The sequence below is a fragment of the Phacochoerus africanus genome, chromosome 8, assembly GCF_016906955.1.
Source record: "Phacochoerus africanus isolate WHEZ1 chromosome 8, ROS_Pafr_v1, whole genome shotgun sequence".
NCBI classification, from domain to species: domain Eukaryota; kingdom Metazoa; phylum Chordata; class Mammalia; order Artiodactyla; family Suidae; genus Phacochoerus; species Phacochoerus africanus.
In genome coordinates this window covers 105,050,854-105,073,071 of record NC_062551.1, presented here as the reverse complement: position 1 = coordinate 105,073,071, position 22,218 = coordinate 105,050,854, and the positions used below count along the sequence as shown (strand labels likewise).

The 22,218-nt window shown below is 41.1% G+C and overlaps 1 protein-coding gene across 1 annotated transcript in view; it reads right to left on the bottom strand.

The window, feature by feature from the left end:
* YES1 (YES proto-oncogene 1, Src family tyrosine kinase) overlaps nucleotides 1–12,375 on the bottom strand; it is a 92,386-nt gene extending 80,011 nt beyond the window's left edge. The window contains exon 1 of the mRNA XM_047793846.1: nucleotides 12,207–12,375. The gene's annotated coding sequence lies outside the window, so the exon portion shown is untranslated. The remainder of the gene's footprint in view (nucleotides 1–12,206) is intronic.
* Between the last annotated feature and the right edge of the window lie 9,843 nt (nucleotides 12,376–22,218).

Here is a 22,218-nt window from a genome sequence, read left to right as displayed (position 1 = left end):
AAATAGTGTTTTATCTCCATATGTCTAACCCATTCAGCTACTAGGTTATTTCCCATTCCTTTCCACGGCAGAGACAGCTACTTCTCTACCAAAAATTCATTTTCCCCTTCAATGATATGGAGTTGTCACTGGAACAAGGCTTCCCTGCCAACCAAGGACTATTCTTCCCAACTCTATTTACAATTAGATACATGCATATGATTCAGTCAGTGTAAGGGGGAACTGATATGTGTCAGAGTTTTTAAGAAGCATGGTTGTTAGAGATCTATTTAGAGTTAAGATATAAAGAAATCTACTTACTAAAAGAACTTTTCTTACTTCTCTTTAACAATTAAAGTCACCACTAAATCAACAGATGATCCTAAATTCAAAACAGAAATACATCACCGCCAAGGAGAGCAGACTTGTGGTTGGGGTAGGGGGCGGAGGGAGTGGGATGGAAAGGCAGTTTGGGGTTTTTGGATGCAAACTATTACATTTGGAATGGATGAGCAATGGGGCCCTACTGTATAGCATAGGGAACTGTGTGTGACTTGGTCACTTTGCTATACAACAGAAACTGAAGAAACACTGTAAGTCAACTACACTTTAATTTAAAAAAATAAAAAATAGAAGTTCCTATTGTGGCTCAGTGAAAATGAGTATCCATGAGGATGCAGGCAGATCCTGAGTTGCTGTGGCTGTGGTGTAGGCTGGCAGCTGCAGCTCCAATTAGACCACTAGCTTGAGACCTTCCATATGCCATGGGTATGGCCCTAAAAAGCAAAATAAATTAAAAAATTAAAAAAACAAAGTCACTGCTAAATCAAACCTCAGTTTCTTCATTAGATTCTAGTAAAGAATGTTTATTTGCTCCATCCTGAGCACTAATGCCATAGTTTAGCACCTCAATGAAAAACATCAGTGATTACTGCATGAGTTTTCAGTGAGGAGCTCACTAGTTGTTGACATTTCTTCCTCCCATAGCCACGGTACGCAAAACTGCCAGTGGACTGCTGTACTTTCCCACGTTTAAAATTTTTTTAATTAAATTTAAGAAATTTAATTAAAAAACATAATATGTGCCTACTATGTGTTATTATTCTAGATGCTTGGGATAACTTCAGTAAATAAAGATGTCTACCCTCACAGAACTTACATTATAGTGGCAGTCATTCCAACCATTTAGAGGTGGCGCTATAGTTTAAAACCTATCTGCCAACCATTATGTAGACTCAATAAACACAAGCAGTGACGGAACTGTTGGGAGTGATACGTGATGGAGTTGTACTGTAAATGTTCTATGTGGGATAATAATACTACAAAATCAAGCTGTATTCCCACCAGAAAACAATGCTCCAGCTTATTAGAGAGGACAAAGAATACATTCTTAGACACAATGGAAGAAATAAAAGGCAGCTAAAAAAGAAAAGGCTTCTAAGGTGGTGAAGGAAATCATTGTCAATGGAACTCAACATAGTGGCAAAAGAGGAGCAAAGTTTCCATTTGGAGCTTTAGATGAGACTCTCCATCCAGAGTGAGGAATTCATGGAACAGTAAGATTTAAAGGAACAAGTCAGTATGGAAGAATCCTACTGGATTTCCTCTAGAAGGAAGTGCAGCTCTGACTGTTGGTAAGTCTGTACCAAGGTGCAGGAAACCACCATCCTACTGACGGGGCAAACTGGAAAGTATGCTCTCATTCTGCACCATGTGCCTGAAATGTGATGGAGGACAATTTACACAATGTAAACCTTCCAGCTATTTCTACTGACTCACCTAGGAATAAATTATATACACATTAGAAGACAATATTGTACAGTTTGACCCAGCTTTTGATTTGAGCACAAACTGCAGACAGACAGATAAATAGACTGCGAGAGAGGGAGAGGAAGGGGGGAAAGAGAGAGAGGGAGAGGTTGACTACATACAGAGATTATATATACACTTCACAAACCCAAACTCAGAATAGCATTACTACAGTTTAGTTAGTATGTTTCCATGCTTCTTTGTTCTTCTGATAAATTTAGATAGAAAAAAACTTGATTGGAAAAACATGTGAACACTGCCTCCTTGTTAATCTGGGCCATACATCTCATTTTACAAAAAGATAAAGAATGCTTTGAAAATTGTGTATTAATTTTCTATTACAAAGCCAAACTAACAAAAGGAAAGCATTTGCTACATTTAGTTACTGTAATAATCCATCATACCATATCTGACCCTGACACCTATTTTGAAATAGGCACCACATAGTTACTTCCATTAAAAGGAAAAGTATTAAGGGTTGAAAATTCTCAGCCCCAACGCAAATGTAGTTTAAAGAAATCCCCCTTTCCATCACTGCCGCCATCCCTAAGGAAGCCGTCTTAGAGAACAGTCTTGCTGTCAATCAGTTCTACCATATCAACCAGTCATGTGACCTTAGCTAATTACATATACTCCCTGATCCTCATTTTGTGTGTAAAACAAAAAACCTATCTTACACATGATTTTTCTGTGTATTTTAGAAAGACAGTTCAAAGATTTAAACTAAATGTGATGATGCATATATACATACAGCAAAGCATCTGTCATAAACTTTCCTTACCCAATGCCTAAGAGAAGGAATTGAACGAGTGGGAAATAGGAAAAAAAGTTGCAAAAAAAGAAAACCATAAATTCCATATTACATCCACTCCTCATTTTCCCTCTCTACTTTACTTTTTTTTTTTTTTGGTTTCTCAATCTCCATCTTTTGAAATGCTTCTATTCCTCACAGTGTCCTACAGGGTCAGAGTAGGAGGCAAGTTTCACAGTGCCGAGCAAGCAGGTGGGAAGCTTCTGTCCTTAAATTAAGCTTAACAGCAAGAGAGAGTCCTAGCATTCTAATTACAACAGTGATTTTTAACTAAGGAGGAGCTGGGAAGGTGGGGAGGGATGGTAACTGACAAGGTTACAGGATCATCCACTGAATAATCACAGCATTTAGTAGGCCAAGTATTTCATTTGTTCAAAGAACTCAGAAGAGTTAAAAAAACAAACTCCCAAACCTGAAATAATCAGAAGATATTTACCACTGAAACACTGTAATATCTGTATGTTGGGTTTTTACAGGTAAACTTCAATGGCTGTCTAGAAATCTAACCAAAAAAGGTTAATCATGGAGGTCCGATGTGGCTCAGCAGCAACAAATCTGACCAGTATCCATGGGGATACAGGTTTGATCCCCAGCCTCGCTTAGTGGATTAAAGATCTGGCATTGCCGTGAGCTGTGGTGTAGGTCACAGATGCAGCTCAGATCCAATGTTGCTGTGATGTAAGCTGGCAGCTGAAGCTCTGATTCAACCCCTAGCCTGAGAATTTCCATATGCTAAAAAGCAAAAAAAAAAAAAATCTTTTTCCCAAAAAGATTTTTTTTTTGTCTTTTTGCTATTTCTTGGGCCGCTCCTGCGGCATATGGAGGTTCCCAGGCCAGGGGTGGAATCGGAGCTGCAGCCACCAGTTTACACCAGAGCCACAGCAACGCTGGATCCAAGCTGCGTCTGCAACCTACACCACAGCTCTCGGCAACGCTGGATCATTAAACCACTGAGCAAGGGCAGGGATCAAACACGCAACCTCATGGTTCCTAGTTGGATTTGTTAACCACTGTGCCACGACGGGAACTCCAAGGGAAAAAGATTTTTATTTTCAACCTTATAATTTTAATTTCTTTTTCTTCCTTCCACAAAATCTAGTTTTCAAACCTTAAAAAGCTAACCATTTTTTAATGCCAAAACAATTAGTCTGAGTTTTTGTCAATTTAAAAAGTACATGTTTTACTTACTTTTTTTTTTTTTTTTTTTTACTTTTTAGGGCCGCACCCACAGTATATGGAGGTTCCCAGGTTTGGAGTCTAATCGGAGCTGTAGCCGCTGGCCCACACCACAGCCACAGCAACGCCAGATCCGAGCTGCATCTGCAATCTACACCACAGCTCACAGCAACGCCAGATCCTTAATCCACTTAGGGAAGCCAGGGATCGAACCTGCAACCTCACAGTTCCCAGCCCCATTGGGCCAGGGAAGAAACTCCTGTTTTATTTAATGTTAATGGCTATTTTCTTGATACAATGTGGCAAAGCTGTCATCCAGGCATGATTACTTTTTAAGTGACATCACAGTCATGTGCTTTAATGAATAATTACCTCCTTACTTTTCTAATTTTATTGCAAAATAAATCTGAAAAAAAAAAAAAAACTTAATCCCTTGCTTTCAAACGTGTCTTCTTATGGTAAAACTTCTATACAGATGTGTGGAGCCTGTGTTTGTGAATCACAAATATCTGAAATGAGTATCTGAAAAAACACCAAATTAAGTCTTCCTGCCTGGAGAACTGAATTGGTTTACTTGAAGCTAAATCCATCCAGTGCAAAGAGGTTTATTAAAGTTTTGGATGTACTGCACACTAATATTACCAAAAACCAGGGAAGTATTCTAATGGATTATCACACTGAAAAGATCAATCTAAAAATTTACAACAGACTCCTAATTATAGACAGTTCCACCCAACAGTGGATTCCTAGAAGGCAGCAGTCATGCTACAATCATTTTTATAATATCAAAAACTGCCATAGTACTTGGCCACCAGTTTAATAAATGTCCACTTGAAGAAAAGGGTACCCTCCTACACTGTCGATGGGAATTTAAACTGGTACAACCACTATGGAAATCAGTATGGAGGTACCTCAGAAAACTAAATATAGAACTATCATATGACCCAGCAATCCCACTCTTGGGCATATATCTGGACAAAACTTTCCTTGAAAAAGCCACATGCACCCATATGTTCACTGTAGCACTATTCACAATAGCCAAGACATAGAAATAACCTAAATGTCCATCAACAGATGAACGGATTAAGAAGATGTGGTATATATACACAATGGAATACTACTCAGCCATAAACAAGAACAAAATAATGCCATTTGTAGCAACATGATGGAACTAGAGATTTCTCATACTAAGTGAAGTCAGTCAGAAAGAGAAACAAAAATACCATCTGATATCACTTATATCTAGAATCTAATATATATAACAAATGAACCTTTCCAGAGAAAAGAAACTCATGGACTTGGAGAATAGACCTATGGTTGCCAAGTGGAGGGGGGAATGGACTGGGAATCTGGGGTTAATGGATGCAAACTATTGCATTTGGAGTGCATAAGCAGTGAGATCCTGCTGCATAACACAGAGAACTACATTTAGTCACTTAAGATGGAACATGAAGGAGAATAATGTGAGAAAAAGAATGTATGTGTGTGACTGGGTCACTTTGCTGTACAGTAGAAATTGACAGAACACTATAAACCATAATGGAAAAAATAAAAATTATAAAAAATTTTAAAAAGTTCACTTGATCACTGTACAACTATAAATACAATAAAATTTAGAATTAAAAAAATGTCCACTTAGGGAGTTCCCATCATGGCGCAGCAGAAACAAATCCGACTAGGAACCATGAGGTTGCAGGTTCGATCCCTGGCCTCACTCAGTGGGTTAAGGATCCAGCATTGCCATGAGCTATGGTGTAGGCCAGCAGCTATAGCTCCGATTAGACCCCTAGCCTGGGAACTTCCATATGCCGCAGGTATAGCCCTAAAAAAAAAGAAAAAAAATGTCCACTTAACGAATGGAATAACACTAAAAGTCCAGTGTCAAGTCTATGCAGTCAGTTTTTTACTCTTTTACTTATTGATATCTAGTTCTATGTCTTTATTTATTTATTTATGTATTGGTCTTTTCTAGGGCCGCACCCACAGCATATGGAGATTCCCAGGCTGGGGTCTAATCGCAGCCACAACAGCGCAGGATCCTAGCCACATCTGTGACCTACACCACAGCTCACAGCAATCTCAATCGACTGAGCAAGGCCAGGGACCGAACCGCAACCTCATAGTTCCTAGTCAGATTCGTTAACCACTGAGTCATGACAGGAACTCCTATTGATATCTAATTCTATTTCAAATTCTAGACTCTAAAACATTTCCTTAAAATTTTATCAATATAAAGACTTCAGCTGTAGTAAAAACACACATTTATATAAAATTCACACATTTATGAAAGGATATTAAAAAAACATCTGGCCCAACCTCCTGTCTTAAATGGTGAGACGGAGGCCTAAGGAGTTCAATGAATTGACCAAGGCTACATAGCTCTTCACTGTCAGAAGTGGAATTAAAATCCAGATGGTTTTCTTCTACCTTTTAGTCCTGTCTTTACTGCTCCATGTTACCCTCTTTGTTGCTTTTCAAATGCCTGACTGCCTTTTCTTTTTTCTTTTTTTAGAGCCACATCGGCGATATATGGAAGTTCCCAGGCTAGGGGTCTACCATCGGAGCTGTAGCTGCTGGCCTATATCACAACCACAGCAACGTGGGATCCGAGCCACGTCTGCATTCTATACCACAGCTCACAGCAATGCCAGATCATTAACCAACTCAGCGAGGCCAGGGATCCAACCCACATCCTCATGGATATTATTCGGACTCATTTCTGCTGCACCATCACAGGAACTTCCCACTATTTTAACAGTATCCTTAATGTGGAAAATATTAATTGCATTAGAATCAAGAAATCAATAAACTTGCCATGGAAGAGTTATATTAACTTATGCAGCAAAAGCCACCAATTTTCTCCACTCCACCCCAATTTCTACTTAATGCTAAGAAACTAAAAGGTCTATTAAAAAAATTAGAGAAGTGACTAGCCTCTGTAATCAGTTTAAGAAAACCTGGAGTTCCCGTGTGGCTCAGCAGGTTAAGGATCACTGTCACTGCAGTGGCTCGTGTCACTACCATGGTGTGGTAAGGAAGAAAGGAAGAAAGAAAGAAAACAAACCTGAGGTCTACACACTGCTAGAAACAGAGGCTGAAACCAATCTTTAAGTTTCAGTGGTCAGTCTTTCCTCCCAGTACTTTGTCTCCACCCCCAACAATTCGGCAGATATACCCTGTGAACTATGCATTTTTTTTCACACGTTGTATCAAGAAAATCAAGACTACTTTCTGTCTTTGGAATATGTGAAAATTATGTCATAATTATGATAATGACTGTCACTAATAACATGACAGGATACTAAATGTATTTTTTAAAATCTAGGCTCTTGGGCTTTCTATATGCACTAATTTTAAAAAACATTTATTGAAAATAAATTTTTACTAGAGACTAGCTTCATTTCGACTACAAAGAGTTTCCGGTTTGTGTCAGAAGTATCAAAATGACTTTTAAGTTCACATTTAAAGTAGCATTTAGCTACTTTTGTCAAATTTTAGTACAGGTATTCCTTAAAAACATGTTGTGTGTGGAGAAAGTCTATATATATAAACTCATAAATATATACAGAACCACATCTCTGTATATAATTCAAATTTTATTAAGGGTTTATTATACTAGGAACTGTTCTCAAAAATTCATATAAAACATTTCCTTGACACAGTGTCAAATATATCACAGTCACAGGAAGAAATAATTGGAATACAGAGAGAGAGAAATGTGCTTAGATACCAGGGTTTTGTGGGATCACAAAGAAAGGGATCAGGAGTTCTTGCTGTGGCACAGGGGAAATGCATCTGACTAGCATTCTTGAGAATGCAGGTTGGATCCCCAGCCACCTCGCTTGGTGGGTTAAGGATCTGGCATTGCCAAGAACTATGATGTAGGTCACAGACGAGGCTCGGATCCCATGTTTCAGTGGCTGTGGCGCAGGCTGGCAGCTACAGCTCTGATTCAACCCCTAGCCTGGGAATTTCCATACGCCATGGGTGCAGCCCTAAAAAGCAAAAAAAAAAAAAAAAAAAGGAAGGGGGTCAATACACCACTGTCTTGTTAGGTATGTGCCGCGATGACTGTGTACTTGCAATGTTTAAGTGTAGTCTTCTGGGCTTCTTTCTTCCTTCCGGTTACACAAGTCTGAGAGCTACTTCTCCCAATACTCTCTTATTCCCAAATTAACTAAATCCTGAACCACTAAATTCCAAAGCCAGAATTAGCAGGAGAACTGTCCAGATTTTCTAGTGGTAAAAAGACAACGAGATGCTGCTGCTCTTCACTTGCCATGACTATAAACTGAACAACATTTCAGAAGAAACAAAATTTGCCTATAGCACCTTCCAGTCTGGGGCTTGCTGCTGATGCTGTATCTGTGTTCGTTGATATCCATCTTCTCATACCCCAGGAATGAAGAAAGAACAATAGGAAAAGTAATCTAGAGTTCCTACTTACAAAACTCAAGCAGCCACGGGCTATGTCATGTGCAGCTAGTTCTAGAATACTCCCTCCTAAAGGTCTTCCACTTCCTGGAAGAAAAGTAGGGAGTCCAAAGAATCTGTACATCAGCTCTGTCACCCACCAGATAACAGTAACAGAGCAGCACTTCTAGGAGACACAGCTTAAAGCATCGCAGAATATATATGGTTCAGAGAACCTGAAATCACATATATACTCAAACAAGGAAAAGTGAAGGGCACTGATGGGGGAAAGGGGGAGCAGAGGCATAGCCTGGCTCATCAGTAATCTCAGGTACATTATCCTGTACTCTGAAATTACAAGATTCCCTCTCTTTCCCAGAATGAGCATTAAGATCTTAAAGAACAACACCAGGTAAACCCAACCCAGACCAGGATGTGTTGCTATCAAGTCTGCCAGTTCCAAGACAACAGTAGTGCTGCTGCAGCCAACGATTCCTTGGCACACAGACTTGTTAAAATGATACTGGCAGAGGCACCGGCTCTTCTCTTTCACCCTCTGCTGTTACTATAGCTCCTTTTGCTAAATCTGCCTCTGAGTTTAGACAGGAGCTGGATGGATCATAATCACCCAGCAGCTGCAGCTGAGCAATAGGCAGCCTAATTGTGGCGCTGGAGCAGCTGAGAGGAAGAAAAGAGCTAATACGTACCCCGCCACGGCCACACAAACTGCCACACACACTACCAATGAGATACCAAGATACTTTAACAGGAACAGATGATTTCCTTTAAAAAGCAGTTTCACCTCGCTGGAAGAACTTGCATTTGTATTACAGACCTGTTTAAATGTGAACTGAAGGTGACCTAAGCCATGTAAGTTTCTGAACAATGGAAGATCTTAACTAAAACTTCCTGTAAATATTCACACAACAAAGCCAGGGCCACAAACATCACCTTTATAACATGACTGAAAGTTCCTGCAGTGTAAGAATTTGGCACAAAACGATTTCTTCTTCAACTCTACAACAATGCAAAGCAACATCAACAACTAAAACAGCAAGCCATTACATAAAGCAAGTAAAGTAGCATAAGGCAATGATTCACAGCATTTTTGTCACTTGAAACAAAACATACTATTCCTTTAGGTACACGAAAACTTATTTTATGCTGAGAACTTTAAGACACCCTTAAGAATATCAAAACACAGGCTGCAATTATTGACCTGAACAATTACTGTGTCAGGAAACTGAAAACAAATGAAAGAATTACTACTCTGATGCCACAGTTAAGTTGTAGGTTTTAACTGTCATGTTACCATACACAATCCTCAGAAAAATAGGGGATATTTTATACTTGATGACAGAACAGTGTCCACTAGTTTAATAAACATTTTTTGATTACCATTTGTCACAACATACAAAAATTGAAATTAAAGTTAGTAAAACCTGGAGTCTTCCCTCAAAATATTAACATAATTAACACGCTATTCACATGTGAAAGTAGTTACATACACTAACTACTGGCATATGCTAGTTGTGATTTAACAGGTCTAATCCTGTTGGCAAAGGGCAGCCCAGGCAGTGTTCTTAAGTCGGTCACCAAATATTAAGTCCTTTAGTGGAAGAACCTTACAAAGTACATTATACATAGGCGTCTTGAAAGGGGGGGGGGCAGTTTTATATAAACTAAACCACAGACACAGAAAGGCACTCAGAATAAACATACGGCTTAATGAATTACACACGAAAGCCAACACCCTTGCAACCACCATCAGGTAGAACTTTGCCACCACTTCAGGAGCCAGGTCCCAATCACAACTTCCTCCTTCCTCTCTTATCAGTACTTTTTACAGAAATCACTTCTTTGCAGATTCTTAAAAAATACATAGCTTTATCACCCAAGTTTGCATTCCTAGACCTCAAACCTTAATACCGCTCTCTTTAAAAGTTTTTTATAAAAAGAAATAGTACCAAAACTTTTTTATATTAGGCTTTTTTTAAATATAATGCTAATAGGAACTAATGATATCTATGCTAAACAGAATCACTAGGTTAAGAGCTAAATATATTAAGAAAAATTACTCACATTAATAAATTATTTACTGCCTAAAAAGATGCAAATTTCAACTCTATATAAACAAGTCTTACACCATGTGTTGGTAATATTTCATTACAATGGGTCATTACTATTCCTTTAGGATATTTATTCTTTTAACGTTACATAACATGAAGGAGACTGATTTGTATAGACGATTATTTTTCAATTTGAGGATTTACTGATTTAAAAAAAAAAACTTGAACCATACATTAATATTATACATCAGCTGTAAGACAAATTCCACCTATCCCAGAAGATAGGTCAAAGCTGTAATTTCACTTTTGGTTGAACAGAAAGGAGTCAATTTTGTGGTTTATGAAGTCAGCAAAAGCATACTGCAAAATTAAAGCTATTATAACATTATGGTGGTTACAGCAGAATACATATTTTAAGAGCGCTTTCATATTTTATCCTGGAAACATAGATATGAACTGTACTGTCTTGTACTTGGAATCAGATCGCAGTCTTTTTTTTTCTCCCCAAGTTTAGGAACCAATGAATTTTCAACCAGCATTCAAAATCTCCACTGAGGTTTAGCTAATGTCCAAAAATTAAAGTACAATTAAATTTTCTTTTATTAAAGGGTCAGCTATGGCAGAAGTCTAGAGTATTAACAAAACAGAAATATGGCTGACATACAATATTAGACCAATATATGAAAATCATGTGTGACACATACAAGATCCTTGGCTTCTAATACAAGACACTCCATTACCTGTCCATTCAAAATGTTGTTTCCTGTCCACTGTGTGCCAACCATTGTGCTAGCTAAGATATTAGATTTGCCACATACTTTCTTTGCTTTAAATGCAGTCACATGTACATATATAGTAATATTTTCCTCATCATGTAATTTAACTATAAACATTTAACAGGATGGTTTAAACACACTAGAATTATCAAGATAACTTTGGTACTGCAATCCTGCAGCTGCAATACAGGAATATACTACAATCACATATAGGTATATGTGAAATCATCTATGTGAACACACATACCAGTGGAAACTATGTATGTTCCCATAATAATGGCATGAACATAAAGTTTTATTCGAATGGAGACTCAACTTTTCATTTCTTTAATAATTTATGAATTGTCATTCCATGCCTGTTTTAATTAAGCAGAAAATAATTCAACCACATCCAAACTATGTTGGCTCCCACCCACCACACAGCAAAAATTAAAGCAGTCTCTACATCGGACTTGATTTTCGAAGAGCTTCTTAAAACAACGCTGCCCCATGTCCAATGAAGCAAAAGCGGAAAGCAATCACCAAAAAGAAAAACATATTAAAAACAAAATTTTCTTTAACACATGCGGACAGAGAACCGAACCAAATGGGAAGCAGAACTGCAAAACAATGTAAAAGTGCCCGCAGAACGGCATATTTCCCAACCCCCAACCCAAAACAAAGGAAAACTTTAACATGTTGCGGTTTTCAATCAAACCAAGTGCAGCGAGAGGCTCACCCACTCGCTCCCCCCAACCACGCCCGCTCTCCCGGCATAGTTGCCACCCGGCGTCCGCCAACGCGCAGACCCCCGACCCCTGGGTCGGAAAGAGGCCATAGCCCTCACCCCTAACTTCGGCCAAAATAAACCTCGCTGCCCCCTTGGCGGACGGCCCGCACGACCTTATAGACGCGGGTGCGGGTCTCCCAGCGCAGCGAGGACCTTAGGGCGGACTAGGGCGGGATGGAGAAGGGCTGGACGGGGCGGAGACCCAGGCAGGGGGCAAGCAGGTAGCGCCGGGAAGTAGACACACCCGCCGGGCTAGCGGGGCCGGGGGAGGGGAGAAGTTTCTCCCCAACTTCCCGACTCGGAGCGGGCGGGGGCGGGGAGCGGCGGCGCCTCCGGGCGCCGGGGCCTAGTGCTGTGGGCCGGGGTCGGCCACCTCCCCCTGCGGGGCCCCGAAAGGTCCTTACCTGCCCTCCAGCTGCGCTCGCATGAGTCGCCGCGACGGCGTGGAGGGCTGGCGGGGAGGGGGCGGCGGGCGGAGGCGAGGCCCGCGGGGCCCTCTCCCTCCTCCACCTCCTCGTCCCAGGCGCCCGGCGGCAGGAACGACTGCACAGCCAGCGGAGGACTTGCTACTTCAGGAGGAGGGAATTCCCGGGCTCTCCCACCCCTCGGCCTCACGCTCCGCCTCCTCCCCGTGCGGGGCCCGCCCTCACTCCAGGCTCCGCCCCCTGCGCGGGGGCGGGGGCGAGGGCTACCTGCACTGCCGACGGGTCACCGGAACTCGCGCGGCGCGGAGCTCCAGCGACCCCGCCTTCCGGACTCCGCACGCGCCCCTCCTGGGCTGTTGGCCGCCCTCCGGCGGTCGGGGTCAGCGGCGAGTCCGAGTTACTTCTCCCGACCCAACATGGCGGCGGGGTCCGGGGCGGATTCCCGAGGCGGCGCAGGCTAAGGGGGCGTGAGGAGGAGGCGCTTCTCCACGAGGAGCACAGTCCCACAGCGCCCCCTCCCCACCCGCGGACCTTGTGGCAGCCCGCTCGGCTGCGGCGGGAGATGGAGCGGGGGTTCGCTTCCACCCCGTCGTCGTTTCCCCTTATCTTCGCCAGACTCTCTATAGTTGCCGGGGGCTTTGTCTTTGCGGGGTAGGCACGGGGGTAGGGGGTGGGAAATGGTGAGTTGGGTGCTTGCCCCTCAGCGCTATGCTTCCGCACCCTTTGTCGTTGGTAGTAAAATCTCAGCCAGCCGCGTGAGCCAGAGGGGCGTTACTAACACCCTCATCACGGTCCTGACTGCCGTCCAAAAAACGTTCGCGTCTGGCCTCCTTCCGATCCAGGGATCCTGTCCCAGCCCCAGGAGCTTCCTGTTGACTATTGGTCGAACCAGCCTTGCGGAGAGAGGGAACCCAAGCCGAGTTCTGTTGGCGACTCTCCCAGTAATGGTGGCTTTGGCTTGTTTTAGGAGACCGTATTCTTAGGCGATCGTGGCAAGATTCCAACGAAGGAACGGGACAGGTATTGTCCTGTTCGACAGTTGTGGAAACTGAGACTGCCACCCCGACGAACGCGGAGCAGCCCCAACTGTAATCCTGCTCACCTGCATCCAAGCACCTTTTCCTACTGGCCTTGTAGTGAGTCTCCGATGGAGAAGAAAAGGAGAGGGTCCCGAAGAAGCTGAGATTAAAAGTGAGGGTCAGTCAGTGTCTGAAAGGGCTGAATCTTCTGCTAAAATCACTTCTGCCCTCTCAGACTCAGATTAACTTCCTCTTCGTATTTCCTCTTTGGTGGGGTTATCACAACAATTAATGTTGGGACTGTTGGTTTCCTTTGTGGTTTTTAGCGAAATTCAAAATCATCTTCGACAAATATGAAGTAGTACCATCACGTGTCAGTATTCTGATATTCTAGGAACTTAGTAAATGCATATAAGGGTTTGAAAAAAAAATTTCAGCTCATTAAATGTACCAAAGATAAGCATAGGCATTCACATTAAAAGGTACATATAACATGGTGCTTTATTATTTGATTTAGCTTCTGAAACATCATTTGCCCTTAATTGTCTTGGGCAATAAAATTTTCATGTAAAAAAAAATTTCATATAGATTTGTTTTTGGCCATGCTGGTGGCATTTGGAAGTTCACCCGTGGGGGAATCAAATCCAAGCCACAACAGTGACCCAAGCCACAGCAGTAACAGCATTGGATACTTAACACAGAAGCCACAGGGAATTCTGAGATAAATTTTTTCAATTGTATGGCCAGCATATGGAATTTCCCAGGCCAGGGACTGTATCAGAGTCACAGCTGCAACCTACGCCACAGCTGCAGCAATGCCAGATCATTTAACCTCTGCACCCCAAATGGATCACACCTGGACCTCTGTGGTGACGGATGCCAAACTACTGCAGTCAGATTCTTCTTTTTTTTTTTTTGCAGTCAGATTCTTAACCCACTGTCCCATGGTGGGGACTCCTGAGATATTTTTCTTGTCCTAAACTCACAGCCTCAAAAAAAAAAATCAATGCTAAAATACTTGTTTACCTCAGTTTAAGGGGTGAAGTGACTTTAAAGATATTCGGTACAAAGGTTTAAAGGGAAGAGGAGGTGTGTGTCAAAATCTATAAAGTATTTTGTTATTTATCACTGAATTTTCTTCTCTTAACCCTCATTTTGATTATTTTTGTTACCTCATAAAAGGTACCCTGTTTTCCCTTTTGGAATATTCATCTAGGTACAAATGTTAAGCTTCAGTCTTAAACTCAGTAGTTCACTGACTCCCACGGATATTAAAAACAAACGAGACAGGAGTTCCCCGTCCTGGCTCGGTGGTTAACTCGATTAGAATCCTTGAGGGCGCAGGTTCAGTCCCTGGCCTCGCTCATTGGGTTAAAGATCTGGCGTTTCTCTGAGTTGTGGTGTAGGTCACAGACGCAGCTCGGATCCCACGTTGCTGTGCCTCTGATGTAGGCTGGGAGCTACAGCTCCGATTAGACGCCTAGCCTGGGAACCTCCATATGCCATGGGTATGGCCCTAAAAAGCAAAAAATAAAAACAAAAGAGACAAAAAATCTCCAAAGTCTCACTGAGTTTGGTATAATAAAAATTGCTTTCAAGTGACAATCTCTTCATTTGTGAAAAGGACAAATGAAGAAGCCCCCTCACCCCCCACACCCAGTGTCCCTCCCCCACGGCATAGATATCTGGTACATATGTGTTGAGTGATGAGGAACCTAAATCATGGAATCTCTGGGCCAGTCTGCTACATGAGAAAGCTAGGGGACAGCTTGAAATAAATTAATGAAATATAAGTCCCTACAAAAGTGAAATTCATCATTTAAGTTTATTAATGCCTACAATTATTTGGCTGATGGAAAGTTTAAAGGATTTGGAGTTTAGCTAGGGCCACTCCCTCAACCCTGGAACTTACGATTTTGCCAGGAAGTGTTTGTTTGGAAGAAACCTCTCTGCTGTCAATCATCTGCTGCAGCTTCCGTCACCGAGGCTGTGATGATGATTTCTCTTCCTGGTAACTAGAGGAGCCGCCTTGGTCTCCGCTCTTTAATAACAATCTCTGCTGCCAACCCCTCCCCGCAAATACCTTCCACCAGACTTGAACTAACCACCCAACCACCCAAACTTGTATCTCCTCAAGTCCAGTCAGTGCTTCAGATTATCTACACCGGGCCAAAACTATTCCTAAGCCCAATTAGGGCAAATGTGAAGAGCCCTCTAAGCAAAGATTTGAAAAATCAGGTAAGTGGAAAGTATTCACCCTCAAATGGTAGGCTCATTTTGCCAACCCTTGTGGAGAAGAGCAATAACCCATCAACTTGTGATGTCCCTGATGCCTGCATCGCCTCAAGGATTGGTGTTCAACTAGGCAAGGTCTAAGAGAACCAATTCAGGAAGTTCCCTTTTGATGAATCAGGTTAAGGATCCGGCATTGTGGCAGCTGCGGGGCAGGTTCAGACCCTGGCCTGGGAATCTCCATGTGCCATAGGTGTGGCCAAAACAAACAAAAACCAGAGAATGAATTTATTGGATGTGTAAGGACACTTTCTACAGTGAACAAATAAAAGAAATGGCGATCCTGTATGAGCTTCAGCAAATCCAGCCCATCTTTTTGCTGTTTCATTGCTCTCTCCAGTATCCAACTCCTTGGCTACCTGATCTACAGTCTTAGAATTCCAACCTGTACCTGGTGTGCCTCCTCAGCTTGAGGACTATTTTTTGGAAATCTAGTCTTTGCTGTTGGAATATATTTCAGGGTCATTTCAGTTTATTTCTCTGACTTCCTAATTCTCCTGCAGTTTGGTCCCAGGTGTGTTATATCCAGCAAAGTCCCTACTAGTTAGTGTCAGCAACTCTAGCTCCTCCTGGAACCACTCTGCCTGCTCTTAGCCTTAGCCATTAACTGCAAACTTTCATGCTCTCAACTCAGTTCCTCGCTCTGTTCTGTGAAAGTAGTTTCTAAGCTAGATGGCAGTTGGCATTTTCTCACATGCACACCCCCTGCCTGGCAGAATATCGAATGCAGTGGATACCTTTTGAGGGTGTCTGTTTAACCCAAGTTCCTCTTCTTTGAAAACCAGTCCTCCCCAATAGCCAGAGTGTAGCGCTTTGGTCTGAGCGCCACTTCTCTCAGACTCCAGCTTGGAATTTTTTAATTTTAAGGGAGTGACACAAAGGTGACTGAGAGGTCCAGTGGCAGAAGGTGAGTGTTCAGGGGTAGGGGAGTCCAGTAGCAGTAGGCAACAAATGTCCAGTGCTGCTGGTTCCTACATCCCAAGGGGACCATCCCTATGCCAGGATCTGAACTTGACTCCACCTTCCTTGGTTCCTGTCTGAGGCTGCTCCACCAATCTTCCTGTCCATTCTTTGAACTTCCAAACTTAAATTCTCTTGGAAGTTCCCACGTGGTGTGGTGGGTTAAGGATCTGGCATTGCCACAGCTGTTGGGAGGAAATTACAAGCCTATAAGGCAGAGATATCAAATTGGTTTCAACCATCAATTTGATCCCTGGCTGGGGAACTTCTCCATGCCACGAGTGTGGCCAAAAAAAAAAAATTTTTTTTTTTAAATTTTCTTTCTGCTTAAATTAAAAAACCTTGGAGTTCCCTGGTGGCTTAGCAGTTTAAGGGTCCAGCATTGCCACTGCTGGGGCTGTGGTTATTGCCGTGGTATGGGTTTGATCCCTGACCTGGGAACTTCTGCATGCTGTGGGCAAGACCAAAAAAAAAAAGAGAGAGACCTGTTCTTTGCAAATCAGAGCCACTATTAGTTTCTGCTACTTACTCATGCTGTGAGGGCAGTACTTCCTGCTCCCTGCACATAGCGGGGGTGGGCGAGGGGTGGGGGTGCTGGTTTTCAGACAGAGGATGAAGCAGAAGCACCATGAGAATTGGAGATGAGAGACTATAGGACCCCAATGGAAACTAGTTGCCTTGAGCCACATGTAAGCCATATATAAGACCCCAAAAGTAGAGCTAGCAAACAAGCCCCTCCACCTGCTGCCTTTCGACCCCAGCACAGCACACACCCTTTCTCCCAGAGCACTAACTCTATCCTCAAAATCTTCTCAACAATTCAGGCAGCAAACACCCGAAATTGATAGTTGAAACCAATTTGATCTCTCTGCTAAGGCAGAGAGGCTTGTAATTTCCTCCCAAGATCTATATTTGCAATTCCTGTAGCCATTACCAAGTGTTTAACCTGATACATTAAGCTGATATGTGGTCATAATAAGTCAAGGTCTCTGACACTGAGTTTGAACAAGACTGAAATTGCTACCAGATTGCTGCTTCCTGGAACTCTTTACAAATGGGTTATAAAAAGTAGAACATAACTTTGCTGGAAGGCAAGAAGTTAAAGTTAGAATGTTTACATACTTTCTAGGTTTAGATATCAGATCAAGAAACAAAGAATTAGAATCAGGGGAGTTCCCGTCATGGCTCAGCAGCAATGAACCCGACTAGCATCCATGAGGATGTGGGTTCGACCCCTAGCCTCACACAGTGGGTTCGACCCCTAGCCTCACACAGTGGGTTAAGGATCTGGCGTTGCAGTGGCATTGTGGTCTAGGCTGGCAGCTACAGCTCTGATTTAACCCCTAGCCTGGGAACTTCCATGTGCCTCCAGTGCGGCCCTAAAAACACACCCAAAAAAAGAATAAATCTTTGTTTTTGAAAACCCATTTAATATATTTTTTAAAGTTAGGCCTTCTTTTTGTATTTTCAGTGGTAAAGATCATTATTTTCTGCATTTGTGTTGCAGCAATTAAAATCTGACAAGATCTTATTATGGGATGTGAACCATAATTCATTTAATCCTTTAGAAAAGTGTATTTATGCTTCTTTACTTGTCTATGAAGAGGGCTTTTGAATACTTGAAATAGTTACTTAATTGCTCTTCTTTTTAAGGGAATAAAGTACACAACAAATATCTAATATAACATCCATGCTTTGATGAAATATCTTAGGTCATGTCAATGAATTAATGTGATTGGCAGTACAGAGCCTAGGATTGATAACAACAACTGACTGTTTCTTACTGAGGCCTCACCATATGCTAGGTGCTTTACCTGCATCATTTACCAAATCATCAGAATCACCCTGGATCATTAACCCACTGTGCCACAGGGGAACTCCTATGTGGATTTTTTTTTTTTTAACGTAGACAAAGGAATTAATAGCCTATCAGATTTAATGTAAAAATACATAGTTTTCTTTTGGACCTTTTCATTAGACACTAGTAAAATCAGTTTTTACTTTTTTATACCTAATTTAATTTGTAATAATATTTGTTTTGCTTTAAAGAGCTAACTACTATTTTAAAAATTATTTTTTAGCTTTATTGTCATTTTCATTTCTTTATAGAGGACTAAATCTACAACCATTTCAAAATTTTGGTTGGGGTTAATAGATGCAGACTATTGCCTTTGGAGTGGATTAGCAATGAGATCCTGCTGTGTAGCACTGGGAACTATGTCTAGCTACTTATGATGGAGCAAGATAATGTGAGAAAAAAGAATGTATACATGTATGTATAACTAGGTTCACCATGCAGTACAGTAGGGAAAAAAATAATGTGTTGGGAAAGTAGAAAAATAAAAAAAAAAATTTGAGCCCTGAGTTCTGGTCATTAATTCCTGTGGGCCTGTGTCCTTTTGAATACTCGAAACTGTGTTTTCTAAAGAATCAACAGCCATGCACTGAAGAATAAAAGAGTATACAGTGATTCGCACTTTAGAGGATATTTAAATAATCCAAATATGACTAACTTTAAAGTAGAGACTTTCTTTTTGGACACCTGGTAATTTTGGCATAAAGTAGAAAATAGGCCCTCATGCTTGTTTTACGTAAAATTAATTCCAACGAGATAGAGTAGAAGCAGAGTTGGAAACCAAGGAACGGATGTTTTGAAGACCAGAATGGAAATTTTGGTTATATTATAGTGAGGTCCTTTTAAAATTTATTTGAACTTGTGTTCGGGAAAATATTTAGATTCTCCTAAGACGTCTTTAAGAACCTATTGTCTAGTTGATTTTATTTGAAAACCTTGAAAGAGAAAAAAAAAAAATCCTCCTTTTGTTAAAGTCTCCAAGCCTCACATATTCTCTTTAAAAATCACCAGTCTCATTTCCTTTGAGATGATGAGCTATACATTCAAAGAACAAAACATTTCCTGAGTCTGTTTAGAGTACATAGGATCAGTTTCTAAGTGTTTGTCATGTACCCTCAAGAATCTGGTAAATATTAAAAACAAAACAAAACACCCAAAAACAGAAAGAATACAGAAATGTATATAAAATCTTGAGATTGTTAACAGCACAGAATTATGCAAAGTCCTAGCAAATATTTGATAAATTTGGTCATTGGGCATATAAGCACTTCTTAAACTTTACTTACCTTATACAATCAGTTTGAAAACCCCTATAAAGCTACAACAGTGGAAAGATGTTTGGACTGGGAGTAAATATTAATTCTGCTGCAACTGATAGTGGGTATGGGGTTTATTTAGAGGTGATGAAAATATCCTGTAACTGGACAGTAGTAATGGTTGTATAATTTTGTGAATATACTAAAAAATCACTGCACTGTTATACTTTAAAGATTGAATTTTATGTCATGTAAATTATATCTTGATTGGAAGAAATTCTGGTCCCAGAATTGTATACCCCTCTCTAAGTATGTAATCTCCAGCCTCCCCTGCTCCACAGCTTTATTGGGATAAAACTGACAGATAACATTGTGTAAGTTTAAGGTACACAATATGAAAATTTGATACACACACATATATATAGTGAAATGATTACCACAATAAGGTTAGTTAGCACATCCAACACCATTTATGCTACACAGAGTAGATGAAAAGGATAAGATTAAAGTACATATATGTAAGGAAACAAGTGCTGTAATGTACTTTCCAATGGAAAGAGAAGGATACTGGGATGACTATCTATTTGGAGAAAGAAAAATTTCTTTTGAAGATTTGGTGCAAATTTATTGGCCATTCATATTTTTATTTATTTTTTTGGTTGTTAGGGCTGTACTCGCGGCATATGGAGGTTCCTAGGCTAGGGGTTGAATCGGAGCTGCAGCTGCCGGCCTACATCACAGCCGCAGATCTGAGCCGCATCTTCGACCTATAGCCACAGCTCACAGCAATGCCAGATCCTTAACCCACTGAGTGAGGCTGGGGATTGAATCCACATCCTCATGGATCCTAGTCGAGTTTGTTAACTGCTGAGCCACAAAGGGAACTCCTGGCCATTCACATTTTTCATTTTGTGAATTGTCCTTTACCAACTATGCATTTAGGTGTGAGTGTCTTTTCTTTTTTTTTTTCTTTTTTAGGGCCACACCCATGGTATATGTGCAGAAGTTCCCAGGGTATATGTTGAATCAGAGTTGCAGCTCCTGGCCTACACCATAGCCAAAACAGTTCGCCAGATCTGAGCTGAGTATGTGACCTACACCACAGCTCACAGCAACACCAGATCCTTAACCCCCTGAGCAAGGGCAGGGATTGAACCCACATCCTCATGGATACTAGTCGGGTTCATTACCACTGAGCCACAATGGGAATTCCCTGTCTTTTTTTATGAATTTCTAAGAGTTCTGTTTTGAATTCTTTATTTTTTATAAACCATAGCAACATTTCTCCCCAGTTTTGACACGCCATTTAACTTTATTTGTAGATTTTCTTTTAATACAGAGAAAATTGAGAAATATTTTAGTCAATTTATCAATTTCATCCTTTTTGTTTCCTTCCTTTCTTTTTTGGTCTTTTTAGGGCCACACCCACAGCACATGGAAGTTTCCAGGCTAGGAGTCAAATCGGAGCTGTAGCCACCAGCCTACTCCACAGCCACAGCAATGCCAGATCCGAGCCACATCTGCAACCTACACTACAGCTCATGGCAACACCGGATCCTTAACCCAATGAGTGAAGCCAGGGATCCAATCCAGGTCCTCATGGATGCTAGTCGGGTTTGTAACTGCTGAGCCACAGGGGAACTCCCCTTTTAAATCACCAATCTTAAAAATGTCCTTTCCAATCCTAAAATTATTTGCATTTTTTTCCTAGCACTTTTCTAATTTTCTTTTACATTAAGAAATTTAGTCCACTTGTGTATGTTTGATGTTGTAGGACATGAAGCATTGAACTTATTTTTCTTGTTTTCCAAATGGGTAATCAGTTGTCCCAGTATTCTGTTCTTTCCATTGAGAATTACATTAATTTTTTTTTCTTGCCTGATCTGTCTAGGACTGCCATACTATGTTGAATAAGGATTGTAAGTGGGCACTTTTGTCTGTAGTTTGTTTCATTCTATTAAAGATTTCTTCAATTTTAGTTCAGTTGAATTTGGCCACAAAGTTGTCTAGTGTTTTTCCTTAGATCAGAATCGTTCCAATCAGCTTCTAAGGAAAGCAAACAATAAGAAGCCTGAGAAATAAGAAGCAGAATTTAGACTAAGCACTGAAGTCAATGCAATAACTTAAAACAAGAGCAACAAAAGGCTGAATTCACTGTCTTCCTATCTTTTTTCTTTTTGATGATAACTGTATTCTGTAACACACACACATACTCCCTCTTCTGCTAATTCAACAAACACAAAATATTTTTGACATGCTTCTCAAGGAGATTCCAATCTCTTGGCAAGAAAAACTGGAAACTATCATTTGTTAAGTGTTTTTACTGGGCACTTGCCCTGATTTATATGGTAACTATTTAATTGTTTTCCATCGCAATCTGTGAGATTACTCCCTTTTAAAATTATTTATTTATTTGTGTATATATAAATATACCTTTTTTTTTTCTTTTCTTTTTTGCTTTTTAGGGCCAGACTCACAACATTCGGAGGTTGCCAGGCTAGGGTCTAGTTGGAGCTATAGCTGCTGGCCTATGCCACAGCCACAGCAGTGCCAGATCCATGCCACGTCTGCGACCTACACCACAGCTCCAGGGCAACACTGGATCCTTA